Raw genomic sequence first — 17,550 nt, forward strand, 5'->3', positions numbered from 1 at the left:
AACTGCCAGCTTTCTACGAACGATCTTTTATACTGTTGATTACCCAGACTACCCGCGGCCGCTATCGTAGCACACTACAATAAAGTAGGGCTGACGTGACTGCTTTACTGGCATCCCGTGCCCGATATGTCATAGACTTTTTCTATAGAAATTTTTAGGCCTTTATATACACACTCAATTGATTGTAGATTTTTACTCTTGTTTTTCCGATCATCACAAGGAGCAAACAACAGGTGTTTTCGTTCGAAAGCTGAAGAATACAGAACATGATCCTTCACGGCAGCTGATCTTATTTTTGATATGGAATATATATGGAGATAACGAACAGTACTCAAGCTCACAAGTCCATTAAACAAGACACTATAGGAGAAGAGGAAAAACGATCCGGCGAAACATCAAAGATGGGATCAGGTGCCACAGAGAAGTGAGCATCCCCAGCCGACCGGTCACGACCGCCGTTTGCTCCTTGTCATGATCTGGAGATACCTAAAAAAAACCATCGTCTATTCAGTATATAAATAAAGGACTAAAAAAATAGTATGAAAAACGTAAGTCAGCACTTGACTCTATGATAAATTGTATTTGCTATCATGTATCGACCATAGAACTTGTTTCATCTACTTGTTTGTCAATAATTTACCTCGTTTGAGAAATAGCACATATGTAGACCATGCTCTTGCATATCGAAATAACTGATAGATATAAAAAAAAACTTATGTAGGTAATGAAGATATATTGCTGTATAAGTAAGCCTAATTGATGGTTGAAAATGCAAAATCATCACCTTTATCATAGAGTTTAATTGTTAGATCTCCATTAACGTCTTTGTCAAGTAAAATATACAAATATGAAATAGATGTGTCAGACTCTGTTGTATCTTTTATCTCAATTTCATCCGGATATATCATATCGACACAAGTATTTTTGAGGCCCGCGTTTGCTGTGCCTCTGATTTGTACTGAATTGGTTTTTGAGCTTTAATAATGCTTGTTATCTCTATGTTTTACAATGGTATTTGTGTAGTTTGTATGCGGAGAAAATAGCACTTTTTCGGTTCATTTTAAATCATTTATTGTGCAAAATTATTCCACACTGACTTTCGCTTTTTTCTTTTACTTTAGATACATTACATGCTATGATTATGTCATTTTGTAGAAATTGATTTTTATTGCAAAAGCTATGGTTGAAATAAAATATTTATATAAATATTAAACCAGAGTTTAAATTAAAAAAATAGTAAAAACTCAATTATGTATAGGCAAAAGTGAATAAACATTAAATGTCATTTTCCTACCATATGCACAAGTAACCGTAGCAGACATCATGACGTAGAAAATACTGGGAATAACTTTCTTCATTCTGTAAGAGTAGTTAAAAAAGTATTCATGTCTTTTGATATAAACATGAAACTACAAATAATTAAAATTCAGTCTATATATCAATTTTCCTTCCTTGCTGTATTTGCCTTTAAACTTTAAGGTATAAATTGATTGAGGAAACTATTTTATATAAAAGAAAAGGGGTAGATCAAATACAGATTTCCTCTGATTTTCCTAAGAAATTAATTTTTTTTCACGTTTACATGTTGTTCTAACTATAAGGGTGACCGTCAAAGTTGTTATCCAACTTTTATTTTACTGTGCGATTTTATTAGATTTGACACCCAGCTCTAAAGATTTTTATTTTCAGAAAAAAGAAACAGTCACATGTAAAACATTTTAAGTTGGCGCTAGTTGAAATTTAAGAAGTTAATATTTGATTCGTTACTAAATAGACTTAACATATTTACAAACGCAATTTTCATTAAACAGTGTCATTTATGAAGCGGAGGTTCGCTTAGAAGAAGAAATGTTAAAATAAAACGTTCCTAATATGTTACATTGTAAAAACATTCCAATTGAATCTTAAACTAGTACAAATGAAAAAAATTAAATCTTACCTTTGAATGTAGATTTCTGTTAACAAAGGTAAAACCTACATTTATATTTGATCTACACTATAAAGTAAATTATGAACTTGATACAAATATTTTGAGAATGATATTTTCAACCTTCCAATTTTGAAAGATGCACAAAGAAGTAAAGGACTATGAAGGTCTTAACGGTATTTGCACTAACGAAAATTTAGATTTTGAACTAAAAAAAGTGTAATGTAGTGCAATTTGAGCGACACAGAATGGTGCAAAATTGATATTAAAATTGACACCTGATAAGGACATTTTCCCCTTTTCATATTGGTAGGCTTTGTATATATATATTTTTTTTGCACAAGAGTTAAAATATCAAATTAAGTCAGGTATTCATGCAAGGGTTATATAGGGAAATTGTAAGCAAAATGACTTGTGTTTATAATGATCTTTATTTTGTTCAGAAACGATTTTATAACAGGATTTAAAAATAAAAATAGTTGGGGTTAATATTTACATGTACCCTACAGTTACATGTATTCCATTCACGATTGTTAAAGCAGAAAGGTCATTAGCCTTGCAGATATTCAAACTTTATAATATGTAATAGGAGACTGCAAGCTTTTCTGTAATTTATTAAACACTATCAAAAAAAATTGCTGAGACAATATCAGAAGTCTCGAGAAAAGTCACATATGGAAAAATGGTGTACAATTTATTCATGAGGTTGCTACCACGTGATTTATTTCTCATTTATATTCATAAAATACTGTATAAACTTAAACTATTTTATTTCTTTATATCTTTTTATTAAAACCTGCAAGCCTTTATCGCTTTGCATTTTGTTTAAGCACTGGGTGAAAAAAGCGGTTTCCCATCATGGGAAACTTTATGGAAACCACATGGAAACCTCAAGTTTACATCATGTTTCCCAGTGGTTTCCGTAGCGGATGCTAGGTTATTCCGCCAAGTTTCCGTGACACGGAAACCCCCTACGCTCCGATTCCATAAGGTATCCCGAACCACGGAAACCTCTGTAAACCTGAAGTTTCCCGAACATCCATGTAGTTTCCCATAATGGGAAACCTGAAGATTCCACTGGTTTCCAGAATCAGGAAACTTGATGGAATCGGAGCGTAGGGGGTTTCCGTGGAATGGAAACTTGGTGGAATCTTTAGGTTTCCTTTTACGGGAAACTACATGGAAGCTCGGGAAACCTCACGATTCCTAAAGTTTCCTTGACTCAGGAAACCATATGGAATCGGAGCGTAGGGGGTTTCCGTGGAATGGAAACTTGATGGAATCTTTAGGTTTCCTTATACGGGAAACTACATGGAAGCTCGGGAAACCTCAGGATTCCTAAAGTTTCCTTGACTCAGGAAACCATAAGGAATATGAGCGTAGTGGTTTCTGTGGAATGGAAACTTGATGGAATCTTAAGGTTTTCTTTTATGGGAAACTACATGGAAGCTCGTGAAACCTTATGATTCCTGAAGTTTCCTTGACTCAGGAAACTATATGGAACTTGTGTAGCACTTTCTGTATGGCAGAAACTTGGTGGAATTATCTGGAGTCCCATTCCTGGTGGAAATTACTGGGAAACTTCAAGATTCCCTAACTTTTCTAAAGGAAGCAATGTGAAATAATGCGTATTCTTTTAAAAGTCTATCAAAAAAATTTATTGCATGTAAAAGAAAAAAGCATTACCATTTTATATGTTTAATAATTCATTTGATGTACAAAAACTGTAACTGAATTTTTCAATGATATCAAAATATTAAATAAATTCATATATCTTAGATAAACAATGGAACAGTCTTTCACATTTAAGTCCATTCATACGGGTCATTAAGTACTTCTTTCAACATCAGTTTCCTGGTTTTCTTCACATCACCTATGATCTGTAATATTCATACAAAATTATTATATGATGTCAGAATTATAATGCTTGAATATAACTTAGAAATCTGAAAGATTAGTCAATGTCCTTTAACATTTGTTTAATATACCAATATCAATGATTCCTTTCCATGACCATGATACATATGATTTCAGCATTTAATGTATCTCTTTAATATTTAATGCTTTATGATAAGCGAAAAAAAATAACATAATATAAATAATGTTTTCAGCCTTATTATGTCATTGAGAATATATTACTACATGTATCTCATACTAAGAACCCTGCTTTAAGTTTGATTAGTTTGAGAGAAAACATACCCTTTATGATAACAAAAATATTAGGGAGAGATTTTTTTTTAATTTTGATATTCGACCTAGAAATTGGTTGAAGATCATTGCAGACCCTCCACCCCATTGCACAAAAGGTAGATTACACCAGGGGAGAAATATACTCTGGACTACAATTTTAAATAAAGATATACAGTAGATTTTGATACTGACCTTTGACCTAGAAAATTAGTCCAAGGTCACTCTTCATCCTCTATTCACAGGCTCTTTGTAGTTTAAGTTTGAGAGAGAAATATGCACAGAACAAGTGATTTCAGATGGAGTGATGGGTAGACACTGTCTTAGGGCATCCACAGAACAGGACCTAAAAATAATGCAATTTTATATGTATTACAGTATATATACACATGTACTTGTATGTGTGACAGGATTTGGTTTTACCCTCAAACTAAGGTACCACTCACAGCACCAATGTAACCGGAATTCGCTACATGGTATCAATGCAATTTAGGAAATTCCACGATACCAGTGTAGCGAAAATGATCGAATGAAAATACCTCTTTAATAACACACACTTTCTTTATCAATAATAGTAATTCGCGTTTTATTCCAATTTCTTACTAACCAATAAACCTCTTGATTTTCAAATTGTCACGAAAGTGACTTACTAACCCAAAAATTTTAATAACAAGAGTTTGAAAATTAACAAATATTTATTATAGCCACAAATGTATTTTATTAACAGCACAAAAATATTTTATTTTACATTATATATTTACAACGAAAAACTGATGTACTAACGACCTTTCACTCACGAGCCTCAATAAAAATAAGTGCCTACCTAACAAATGTACAATGTCCAGAGCCCATCCTACCCAATGCTAAGTCCAAGGGAAAATTACCCATCCCTGCACGATAAATTTACTATGCCTAACCTAACCGGTTTACCAAAAATAGAAATAAGGAACTAGAAAATCGACATAAAAATAAGGAAAACAAAATGGATAATGATGAACGAATGAACGAGATAATCATATTGAATGAAACAGAGACAGAGACCGGGATCAACCCAATTACCCATCTTATCAAAAAGTGAGCTGGCACGAACCTTTGAGAAGGTTCCAAGCCAACTGATCTAATCGTGAAATGCTGGACTTTAAATACACCGCGGTCTAAAGGTGTGTCTCTCTTAACCAATCAAAATCTATGTCCTATGTATAACCCAGACAAGGGCTTTACCCAAATCACTGTATAAAGCTAGAAAGTTTCCGAATGTAAAACAAACGATCGTAACCAATAAGAATTATCGTTATTTACTAACTATGTACAATCAAATCCTACCACATATGTTAATGATTTATCATATGCTGCATTGGACACATATGATTTTATCATGGTTTAAGTATACATGTATCTTATGAGTAATTTTATACCGGTATTGCATGTACGCTCAGTTTATTTAAGAAATAAATAACAAGTTTATAAACTTCAATGGGAGAGATACCACAAATGTATATATAAACAAGTAATTTAATTTTTTTTTTACATATATTGACCAACAATATTTACATCCATTCATCATGTTCATGAATTGGCTGATCAAAATTCAGTCAGTTTTAGATCTATATGATATACCATAAAGGACTTTCACATTTACAAAAGTTATTCCCCTTCGCAGGGTCGATATGGGGTCAACTGGCTTAAGACGCTGTTTTCCCTCTTTAACCGTATCAACTTTGAGGGACAATATCTTAGAAATAAAATCTGTATGAACATATTCATTATGATTTTCATGTTGCCCCCATACTCTGGCAATACAGATACAGATCGTATTGTCCAATATTTTTGAAGATTGAAAATATTAACAAGTAACTTACAAAGGACAAATTTAAGTGGGAAAAATGAGCGATACGCCGACAATTGGAGAAAACTCTTAGAAATGAGAAATTTGTCTATTGGTGATGACAATTCCTGTTTTAATGTCACTGAAAAATTAAGAGACATTAAAAATTTAAGCCCTATTGTCATACACGCATGCTGTTTTTTCATCCATATAACCTTTTAGTATCATAAAATTTACCAAAATTTAATACTTCAAATAATTTCATTATATCTATAAAATAAATGAAACTCTAAAAACTTAATGACTTGCAGAAATTATTCCTTGAAGAGAAAAAAATCTATGATATTTCATATAAATATGTGCATAATGAGCCTTTTTTATGCATTTAGAACATGTGGTATGTGCCTCATTTCCCCAAGAAATTTTCAAAGACAATGGACTATCTGTAAGCAGAAATCATTGCTGTTTACTTACATTGGTAAAATTTATGAAAATAATTAATTTCCTATTTTTTTAATTTTAAATAATGCTAAAAATAATTTAATTTATTAAAAATAATTTAACTGACTGTAAAATAACATTTTTCATAATCTTAATCTATCGGCAGATCACTCTAACTTCATAAAACTACCTGAGATTAAAGTAGAACTCTTTAATGTGCAGTTTTTAGAGCTTCCTTTAAGTAATCAAAATACTGACCAGCAAGAAATCAGTTAATAAGCATTTCCTTTTTTTCATCCAAATTTTTGGAGAGATCTCAGAGTTTTTTCCTGTTCAATTCAGGTTCAAGACGACAAAGTTTTATTGAAGTGTATGTATTAGAGAACTGATTGTGTCAATCATAGCGATACACACATAACATGGAGGGGGGCAAATTGTTTCAGCCCTAGCTTTTACATAAAACTTCTTGTAGCTCACAGCTGATATACTACAGTTCAGTATTTAAATAAAATTTAGAATCTTTTTTTTTTTTCAGGCAATTGTCATACACATACTAATCATGAATGAATTACCACTTACCAAATGACCACATCCTGAATCATCTTACATTTTCTATGATTTTATCTCACTGGTTTTCTTTTAAAGTCACACAGTTTTCTTCTCTCTGAAATGATAAATTATGTCCAGGTACTATTGCATTCTAATTTAAACTAATTATGTAATAGCATTAGCAACAACCGGGATGGAAGAAAAAATAACCAGAAGTCTCTGTCGAGACTATAGCTCTACTGGTTTGTACTTATCAAAAACTGATGCACAGAATTATGTATCTTAGTATAGTCTACTTGTGTGCCAAGTTATATAGAAATCAGACTAAAATTTAAGGAGAAGTAGTGTTTGCAGACAGACGGACGCCGGACGCATTACTATCGCATAAGCTCTTCTGGTCTCTGACCAGTAGAGCTAAAAACAAGATGCGCTTGTGAAATACGGCAACAAAGTTCGAAAATGCAATTTTTTTTAGCATACAGGTCACAGTCAAGATCACATTTAATCATTGTCCTTGTTGCCATTTGAAAGCACTTCTTTAGTGGAGTATGCATACTAAATATGAAGCCACTATCTCGTATAGTTCTAAAGTTATGGTGAAGGTTTAAGTTGACAACAGACACTCAGACAGACACACAGATATACAGTTATGGCAAAAGTTTGAACATTATAACTTGGTATACACACAGCCACTTCGAGGTATCAAGGGTAAAATTCACAGAACAGCGGGACTGCATTTTGACTTCGTGGGATCAAGGGTTTCGAGAGATCAGGAGTTCGAGAAATCAAGAGCAAATCTGCTATTAAGTTATATAGTGAAAAAAATCGGGACCAGAGACTCACTTCAAGCGATCAAGAACTTCCGAGAAATCGAAGTTCAAGCCATCAAGAGTTACCTGTATATACAGATATAAGATTAGAAGCATGTTTCTTATTATTTGCAATTTTGACCTAATGACAGCTAAATCTGTTCAGCAATACAATACCGTGTACATGTATGTAAGTAGTTTTATTGTGCATGATTATTTACTTATTTTCTTGATCTTCTCAACTTGAAGTGTTCTGTATTTAATAACCAAGTTTGTAATAAACATAATGAAACATACCCTTTTCCATATCACATCCTGTATCAGACCTTCGACCATATCCTTCATGAATAATCGGATAAGCTGAGATTGAAGACACTTTTTGTAAAAATATCGATGCTTTTATCAAAGTTTTGAATCAAAAATATTTAATTTATACCTTGCCATAAGTCGTAAGTTCCCAAAAACAAGAGTTGGCTATCCGAAAAATCAGAAAACACATGTATTCAAACCGGATGTTCTACAGTATGAATTTAGCTACGAAACCATGCTCGGTGTAACTATTATCATCCGGATAATTTGAGCGGGGTTAAAAATATTTTTTTTAATTCCGAAAAGTATTCATTTATATATAGAGAGAGAGAACATACATTGGAGCATACATTTTAATTAACATGATAAAAGGTGAAATGTTGCCATTTTACAACATACAGCATGCACATGCACGGTGCCTTCAAATGGGGCCTCCATAATCTAAGTTATGCTATATCACTGTCTCAATTTTTTTTTTCTCTCTCTCTCTTTCTCTCTGCAATATATACACTTAACAATTTAAAACTTAGGTATCCAACTTTTCAAAATGGCGTCAGAACAAAAGTTGACTCCGATAGTGAAGATTTGTTGTTGCCAAATATTACAACTATTTACCGTAAAAAGTTAACAAAAATTTACGTACACTAATCCTTCATCGTTGGCCATTGCCTTTATCACAGTCTTAAAGACACTGGGTGGTGAAACCATCTTAACTTTTCAAATTTTCCAGCTGCTTACACCTTCTTCTTCGTCCTTCTCGATCCTCCAAAAATGGCGCCTCGGGAAATTGACCAATGAAATAAAGCGCCTACAGAGCGATGCAGGATGGGAAATATAAACTGTTTACATTCACTATGATTAAACTTGTGTGATTATGAGATCTTATATTAGAATTTAATTAAGTTTTCCCCTTTTCATGGAATAAAAAGAGGGGCTCCTAAATATTTTTGCCGATATGATGTGTAGGCCTAGTATATTTAGAAAAAAAGCGGTTAAATACATGAGGCAAGAGCAGAAAAAAAATGTTTCTTGCTTGACACCTCAATTTATTTGCCTTCGGGATATGGGTTTCGGGGCTTGGTTGTTGGTAGTGGCCGTCCTTGCTGAAAGTACCCCCCCCTTTCCCCCCTTCTTTTAACTGTTACATGTATGATTATGAATTTATAATGTCACACCAAAAGATGTTAAATTTTTAAAAGCACATTTTTTTTATTGTGAACTTTCCACAGGAATCCTAAAAGGCATGAAAATGAGCTACAATTATAATATGATTATCAAAAACAGTTTTTTTTATTTCAATAGTGATGATTGAAAAGTTCGGTGATTAATAATTCATTGCTAATAAATTGTTGTGTTTTTTTTTGGGGGGGGGGGATTAAATTACTAATTGAACTCCCTCCTTTTCGGGGTTTAATTAGATTTTGAGCCTGATATCAATATTACTGGTGGACCTGCTAGACTTTTCTCTAATTGCTACATGTACATTGTACTTTAAACTCCTTGGCCTTTAGCTAAAAAAAATTCCCACATCATTTTAACACGTAAAATTGTTAAATGAATCAGAATGTTGAAAACCTTTTTCTTACAGTGTAGGAGACTTATATCTCTAGGTGGAACAAAACTAACATCTTATCAAAGGCAGGAAAATATAACAGTATTTTAATTCAGTATTTTAGTCGTGATGGGTATATTAAGTGAATTAAGTCATGGGAAAGATTATGTCGAAAGTCATCTATACTCGTTGATGTGCAGGGCTGTACTTATGCATACAGCTTTAGCTGGTCCCGCCCTGTATTTCTTTAATGTTTTTTTTTTTTTTTTTTTTTTTTTTTTTGGTAAGGTATGCTAGTAAAAATAAATACCGGTTAGTTTATTACTCTTACGGAAATTACTTTCCTACAGGTCTGAAGATTGAGTCTATAGTCACGCAAGTTTTTTTTTAAAAAGAGTAGCATGTCGGCGAATAAAAATAAGGTAGTGTACAACATAGATAAAGAAATGTTTGTTGAAGTATTGACAAACTTCATACCTTTATAGAATGAAATCAACAAAAACTGCACAAAAATACAATCGTGACAATTATACAATGAATTAATTATACATTTCAATTAATTCTTTTAATAGATTGCCTTAGCAAGTACTACTTTAAAAGCCATTGTTCTTAAGGAAAACAAATTAAATCATGGAAAATATTATATATATATATAAACTTTTCTTTATCTAGAGCAATGGCCTTTGGAGAAAAAAAATGGCTGAAAATTTTAAAGTTTGTTGAATATAATGTATGTGCATTTAGGACCCTACATTGTAATTTCATGCGAAAAGTGCAGGCGTTTACTACACGGGGATCTGCGTACATATTTAAACAAAAAAAAGGAAAGAAAAAAACGTTTTATGTGATGAATTATATTATAAACATTTATCTAATAAATGTCTTTGTAGTACGTTAGATTACAAATTTCACACAAAAACCCATCAACAATATTAAATACAGTTTTGATTTCACATTGATCTATTAACGTCATTCTGATTTAATATAATTATACACGACGAGAATTAAGATCTATTCAATACCTATAGAAAATTATTTAATTTCTAAAGAGGATAGTTTTATTTTAAATCAGTAATGAAAATTGAAATAAAAATTCTAAATAGTTTGTTCTTTCATTGAACTTCTTAAATGTAGGTTATTTTATAAATATGTTCTCTTGTATAACTTTATTTATGGAATATACAATTTTTTAAATAATAAAAGAAACACGAATCATTATCTTAATTTAAAAGAATTTTCGGTCGGAGACTGTGTGTGTACATGCTCGACAACAGCCCATTGTTCCCTTTACGTACAAAACCGTCTCAATTCACATAGAATATACAAAAAAAACACAGTGACAGGTGTCTTCGCGGCACGTGTCTCCACCTGAAATGGCACGTGAGGACAGGTGTCCCTAATTACACAGGCCGACCATAGTGACTTTTTCAAAGCATTTTTTTTTGGGGGGGGGGGGGCTTCTCAAGGAAAAAATGAAAAGCAACCCACCCATCCCCAATAATAAAAATAATAATTTAATGAATTAAAAAAAAACAAACAATATTCACTATTAATAGTAAAATACTAGTATGATAATACTCAACCCCAGTCAATTCGATGAATGATTCTTATCTGACCAGTTTATATTAATATATTAATTAATTAAAACAAAATCTTTATCACTTTCTAAACTTGTATTTAAAAACTTGAAACACTAAAAATGTAATTTTGACAAACCAACTGAAGTATTTTTTTCCTGACGGATTACCCCGATATATAAGAAATGCCAACCTCTGGTATCTAACACATATACTTGGTAAGGTACCTTGATGTCTTGTGAATACATGTAATTATGTAAAAATAATTCTTCAATGTCAATTGCAAAATATTGGAAAAAAATTTAGTTATTTTATTGACCTGTCCTTAATCAGTAATCGTAACTTGACATATTTCTTTATTTACTTTTTAATCGATCTTTTTAGTAAACATTTTCTGTAAATAATTTCATTAAATGTACCCTTCCTTACAATGTACATGTAGCTCTTCCATTTTTTCAAAGGAACATTCATCATAGACAGCTTCAAGAAAGTGGGATCGGAAATGATTGATTTCTACATAACTGCATGCACTTACTTTTTTCTATTCCACTTCACGCATTCTATACGAGTTTACCAAAACTTATGTGATAAATCAAATTCAAAATTAAATTAAATTAAATTAATTCAGTTAAATAAAATTAAACTAAAATTGAATTGCGTTCACGGTGCTGAAATATTAAATTAATCACACAGAAATACACATCTAGTTATTTTAACTGTTTGAAGTAACTTATTTTGATACAGCATGTAAACACTTTTGAAATATTTCTATAATTGGTAAAAATATGGTAACATACATGTAATTAAATATTTAACTTTTTGTAAAATAAAAGGTAGGTGGGTTAGTATTGAGATATACTTTCAAAGTTTCCCTGCCTGGGAAACATGAAGAAAACTACACATTGGTGGCTTCCATGTCGGGAATCTGTATGGAAACCACTGAGGCTTGTTTACATGGTTTCCTATCTTAAGAAATTTACGGGAAACCACAGGTTGGTTGTTTCCATATCGGTAATCTACATGGAAACCACCGGGGCATGTTTCCATGGTTTCTATCTTGGGAAACTAACGGGAAACCACAGGTTGATTGTTTCCATGTCGGGAATCTCTGTGGAAACCAGCGGGGTATGTTTCCATGGTTTCCTATCTTGGGAAACTTACGGGAAACCACAGGTTGATTGTTTCCATGTCGGGAATCTATGTGGAAACCACTATGTGGTTTCCATAAAATGAAAACTATATGGAAACTACTGATGTCACGATTCCCATATGTTTCCATCGGGTTTCCAAATTTGGGAAACCTGGCTTTTCATCCTGTGTCCAATATAGTTACACAGCTAGAATTTTGTTCGATTAACACCTGACGACTCAGAATATCATTGTCCGTATATTATTTAGGACATCATAATGTAGGAAATTACCGTCTTCAAATTAGAAAGGCGGTCGTAACTCCTGCGCAGCACTGTTAAGGCCTACTATGTGAAATCAACGGAAAATAGACGTGCAAAAAAGGGGGATTGTTTAAAAATTGAATTTATCTTAATTAAGCTGTTTTATTATTACAGAACTTTAATACTTATGGAAATAGCATAGTATAACCCACTCTGTACTGTATGAAATTTAGTCCCATCAATGGACAGTCATGTGATGAATGCATAGTTCGTGTACTGAATGTAGGTCATTAACAAATTTCAATATCGCAAGGGCATACCCTAGTTGAAATAAAAAGTTTAAACTATTAATTGTTTCTGCATACTTTGAAGTATCTGAAAAGTGCTGCTGCTTGGAATAGAATTCGCGTTTTAATAGTTTAATCTTAAAGTGAATAGGCCAATGTCGAAATATGTTTGACTTTTACCAAATATATTGTGTACTTATAAAATCACGCCCTCGATTTAAAGAAAGCAGCAGCACTTTTCAAGTTAAGGAAAATACCCTTTATCTATATTCAAAAAATAGTTCATATCTATGTAGTGTATGCCCTTGCGAAAGTACGATTTTATGAGGCATCTCGATGTAAAATATAAGTAACCTGTACATAAAAACACGACATAATTAACAAAATACATTCTCTTGGTAGTTAATTAATAATCGCACTAAACAAAGGATATTCTTTGGTATTAATCGACTGTTTAAAACCTGTAAATAATATTCCGTTTAATAATAAGACGCATTTTTCATTGTTAAAAAATTCCTCAATCTGCCTCTCACAGCACATGAAATACGTCATGTTTACCAATATGACGTCATGTTTACAAGTTCATCGCGATCAGTACCATGTTTATACCCAGCTACGTGGGATTTAACTAGCAACATTTTTAATGCATTGATAAGTTATTTTATTGTTTATTATGCTAATATAGTTTAAAGTTGCAAATTGTTTCATTTTCACGTATTATGAGAAATGCATTAACAGTTATGTTTTTGTGTGACGTCACAGTAAACTTTTCCCGTATAAATTAGGCCCCGCCCCCTTTTTCAAGCCTTAACAATGCTGCGTGATGGAATAGTAAATCGTGTGTATTTTATAAAAATAGGCCCCCTTATGTACCTTTAAATCGGCGGAGGAACTCTATCAACTTGCAATAAACTCTTACATTTCATCATCAAAAATGATAAAAACACCATTTCTGTACTCCTTCCTTCATTAAAACAATTCACTCTCGCTTCGAATTTTTAAATTGAAAAGGCTTTCACTTTGGTTTTTACAATCTTGTCATTTCCGGAAGAAAATATAAGGTAGAATCAAACCATTGGCGGAAGAACTTCATCGGAAAGGATATTAAAAATTGCTTTTTTTTGTATTTTCTCTCTATAAACCTTCATGAAATCGGCCGCCATTATAGTTCCTAAATGGCTGATATGCAAATGAGCAGAATGAACACTATTTCTCCATATGATCATTTCGTATGTTCTATGGTCGATACAATGAACTTGTCAGTAAATACAATATATGTCATTCATATGCCTAATGACGTTTTTATACTAATTGTTTGGCTATTTTTACACACTGAATTGTCGACAAATTTTACCGTTATATGTCGAAAAGAAGCAAACGCCGGGTCTGACCGATTGGCAGGAGATGCCCATGTCCTCCATGGCACCTGATCACACTACCGATATTTTAGATTGTTTGATAGTCTTTTGCGCTTGAATACAGTTCGTTATCTCTAAATATTCTATTACTTCTCCTAGGTTCTTTATACTTAATGTATTTCTTGTGTTCAAAGCCTTCTGTAATTTTACCCTGTAAATGATTTATAAAATCGATCACCGTTTATGATCTCAATATCATTATGGCTATCAATAAATATGCTACCCAGTATAGATGAATGATGCATGTGAGTATATTTTTGCACGTTGGTTAAAAACAAAGGAATTATTAAACGTCAGAATACAAAGTGAATGTAAACCTCAAGTGAATCCGGTTCTTTTCAACTAAATTGCCGCTGGTGTAGCTAGATCGGTTTTACTATTCTGACATATACTAATGTGAAATTTTTATTCATTCAAAGCTTCAAATTATCTTTATTAGTTAATTACATGTACAAACCTTTGTCTCTAGAAAAGATACCACAGAGTCTAACACATCTGTTTCATATTTGGATATTTTACTTGAAAAAGAAAGACTTGGTAACCTAATAAACAAGCGTTATGAAAAATTTATTCACTTTAACTTTACAATCATCCATTTTCCTTAATTATGCAGCAAGATACCTTCAGCTTTAAATGAGTCATTCTGAAGTAATTCTGCATTTAATTTAGAAATATACCAAATAAGTGACGTCATATTTCCAGAAAGGTTATCCTTCATGCCATATTCTTTAATGACTTATCATATTTATCTACTCAGCTTTTGTAAAAGTCCATTTCATAAATTTTTAAGAACATGAAATTTTTAGGGCACAATAAAGCCCATACCGTACCTTCTTCTTGTAGCATCCACTCAAACAATGTGGTTTTACAGTATAAGTAACCTTCCTCTGTAATTTTTGCTTGTTTACTCAAAATGCAAAATCTCAAAATAAATAGTGTGGAATATTCTTTTCCAACATTAAAATATTTCTTTTATATGCACTTTGATACGAATACACTTTAGAAAATCTGGTAAAATATTCCTTGTACATGCATTGCGAATATTATCTCTTGTTTAAACTAGTACACCTGTCTAAGTTTAAATTGGAAATGACATTACGCTCATTGCAATAGACTTATTGTGGAGGGGGAAGTCGCGAAACTTTCTGACTAATAGCTTTTTATCTTAAGATTGTATATCATGTTTATGAATATTCAAAATAAGTTGAAGTATTGTCAGTACAAACCATTAAAAGTTATTAAACTAAAGCTGTCATGTAAAAATAAAATGTAAAAACGTGTAACCTTTTTTCACATGACATGAAGAAAGATTTTTTCTGTTAATAGATGTATTATGTTCAGGTCTCTGGATATCCCCTCTAGTCCGATGATCCATTTGTCCAACGGCCTAAAAAATCCGACCATCCACTATTTTGAAGGTCCACAATTCTGAATATTCACAAGTAAGATTAAAAAATGCCTAGCATGCCTGTCTGTATTTTAATGCGACTGTTCAAAACAATTTTTCATCGCTTTTTAGTTTTTTTTGTAATTACTTTTTTTTTTAAATGTTTAAAATTTAAGCACAGTCCTTGCTTAAGTATGTCATTTGGTGGGTTTCATTTTTGTACAAACCCCATATCAACTTTATGTTTATCCGTGTGGATGTCCTTTCTAAAGTTCTGTAGCAGTTTTCTAAGCATGTACTTAATACAAATGTTTAAAAATTTGAACACACTCTTTTTTGCGCATATTAAATCATAGGAATCATTGCAAATCATCCGATGTCAACTTCCACTTACTCCCCGCATCTCTCTATACCAAATATCCGTCACAGTTATCTCAGGAACTAAATATTGCAGATGCAAAATATTATTGCACACTCTTTCTGTTTCCATGCCATATGGTGGTATTTAAGTTTACTTAAGTCGTAGAAAATTTGAGAAATACAACAGAACCTTTAGAAAGTACTTTTTATTAAATTTTATTAATAAATATTAATTCAAAAAAGTGAAAGGATATCTGACATTTCAACGCGTCTCAAATTCATAATTTGAAAAAAAAAAATTAAGAAAAAATAATGTTTTGCATATTATAATATAGAGAATGTTTGTAAAGCTGAAACAACATATTACTTTTCTCTTTTGTACTAAAATCAGAGAAAAATATTCCCTTCAAATATGTGTTTAGATCTTGAATGCATACTTTATAGATACAAAATTGAAAAAAAATGATATGCAGTTTGTAGTAATTAAATTTTTCTGGCTCATCATAGGCTGAGGTAGAAAACAATTATAATAATTGTGGACAACGTAAAGTTAAAACCTTTGAACATTAGCATTACTATAATCTCCTTCCTCAATAATGTGTTGTTATAGAATTCCGTTGAGAGGTGTACAAAAGTCCAATTAGTAAATAAATTTGACACAGAATACATTTAAAGAAATATTCAAAGAAACACGCACGCTAACTCTCGATTCCCGCCTACATTTTGGAACCAATTTATTCAATATGAATAGCAATTTGGCCATAAAATCTTTGTTTAATACAAAGAACAGTTTAATGGTAATTGATAAGTCGTCCTAATACCAGCGCTTAACAGTAAATTATCCATAAATCCAGCTCTTGAAAAAAGGGGGGTAGACGATATTTTCCATTGAAATCGGAGTTTCAAGCATCACCGTATTTTGAAATAGTCTTGGATATGATTAAATGTTCCTTATATCTTTTCTTATGTTTTAGGCAAATAAATAAAACATAAATATATAATTCAATAGAATATAATGTTTCAGTTGTATATCGCTTTGAAATTGGTAGAAAATAAGCATTTTTATCGTTTTTTGTCAATAAACATATGTCCCCCCCCCCCGTGTCTCACAAAAAGGTTTGGTATGAATTTGTTAAATACCATTCCATATTACCTCTAAAAAGAATTTTTGTGACACGGGGGGGGGGAGATGTTTTAAAAATATTTTCCGTTTTCCATTGATTTCCATAGTGAAAAACACAAGTTTTACCAAAATTATAGAGTTATCTCTCTTAGTTTTCCCAAATAAATAATTGTTTATGAAAATCCATATAATTATCTATAAAAAGTAAAAAAAATCATCGAACATGTTAACTTTTGAAAATTGACTTGGAGGTAGGCGGGAGAACAATACTATCATAATTTAGGGTACATGTGGAATGGTTTTATATCAATGTTGAGTACAAGCTTATACGTAAACACATGGATATCAGCAATCTCTTCTCCACAACATGGTGTAGAAGGAGATTATGGTTGGGATATGTGAAGAAAG

The 17,550-nt window shown here is 32.0% G+C and overlaps 1 long non-coding RNA gene across 1 annotated transcript; it reads right to left on the minus strand.

Moving 5' to 3' along the window:
• Nucleotides 1-3,609: 3,609 nt before the first annotated feature.
• LOC134282471 (uncharacterized) lies at nt 3,610-4,458 on the minus strand. Its single transcript, XR_009995298.1, has 2 exons — nt 4,310-4,458; nt 3,610-3,807 (listed from the first exon to the last, which is right to left on the minus strand). It is a non-coding gene; the product is annotated as an uncharacterized LOC134282471 (long non-coding RNA).
• Nucleotides 4,459-17,550: the final 13,092 nt, after the last annotated feature.

The sequence above is a fragment of the Saccostrea cucullata genome, unplaced genomic scaffold, assembly GCF_032062105.1.
Source record: "Saccostrea cucullata isolate Sc308-1 unplaced genomic scaffold, CSIRO_AGI_Scuc_v1 ctg1137, whole genome shotgun sequence".
Taxonomy (NCBI): Eukaryota; Metazoa; Mollusca; class Bivalvia; order Ostreida; family Ostreidae; genus Saccostrea; species Saccostrea cuccullata.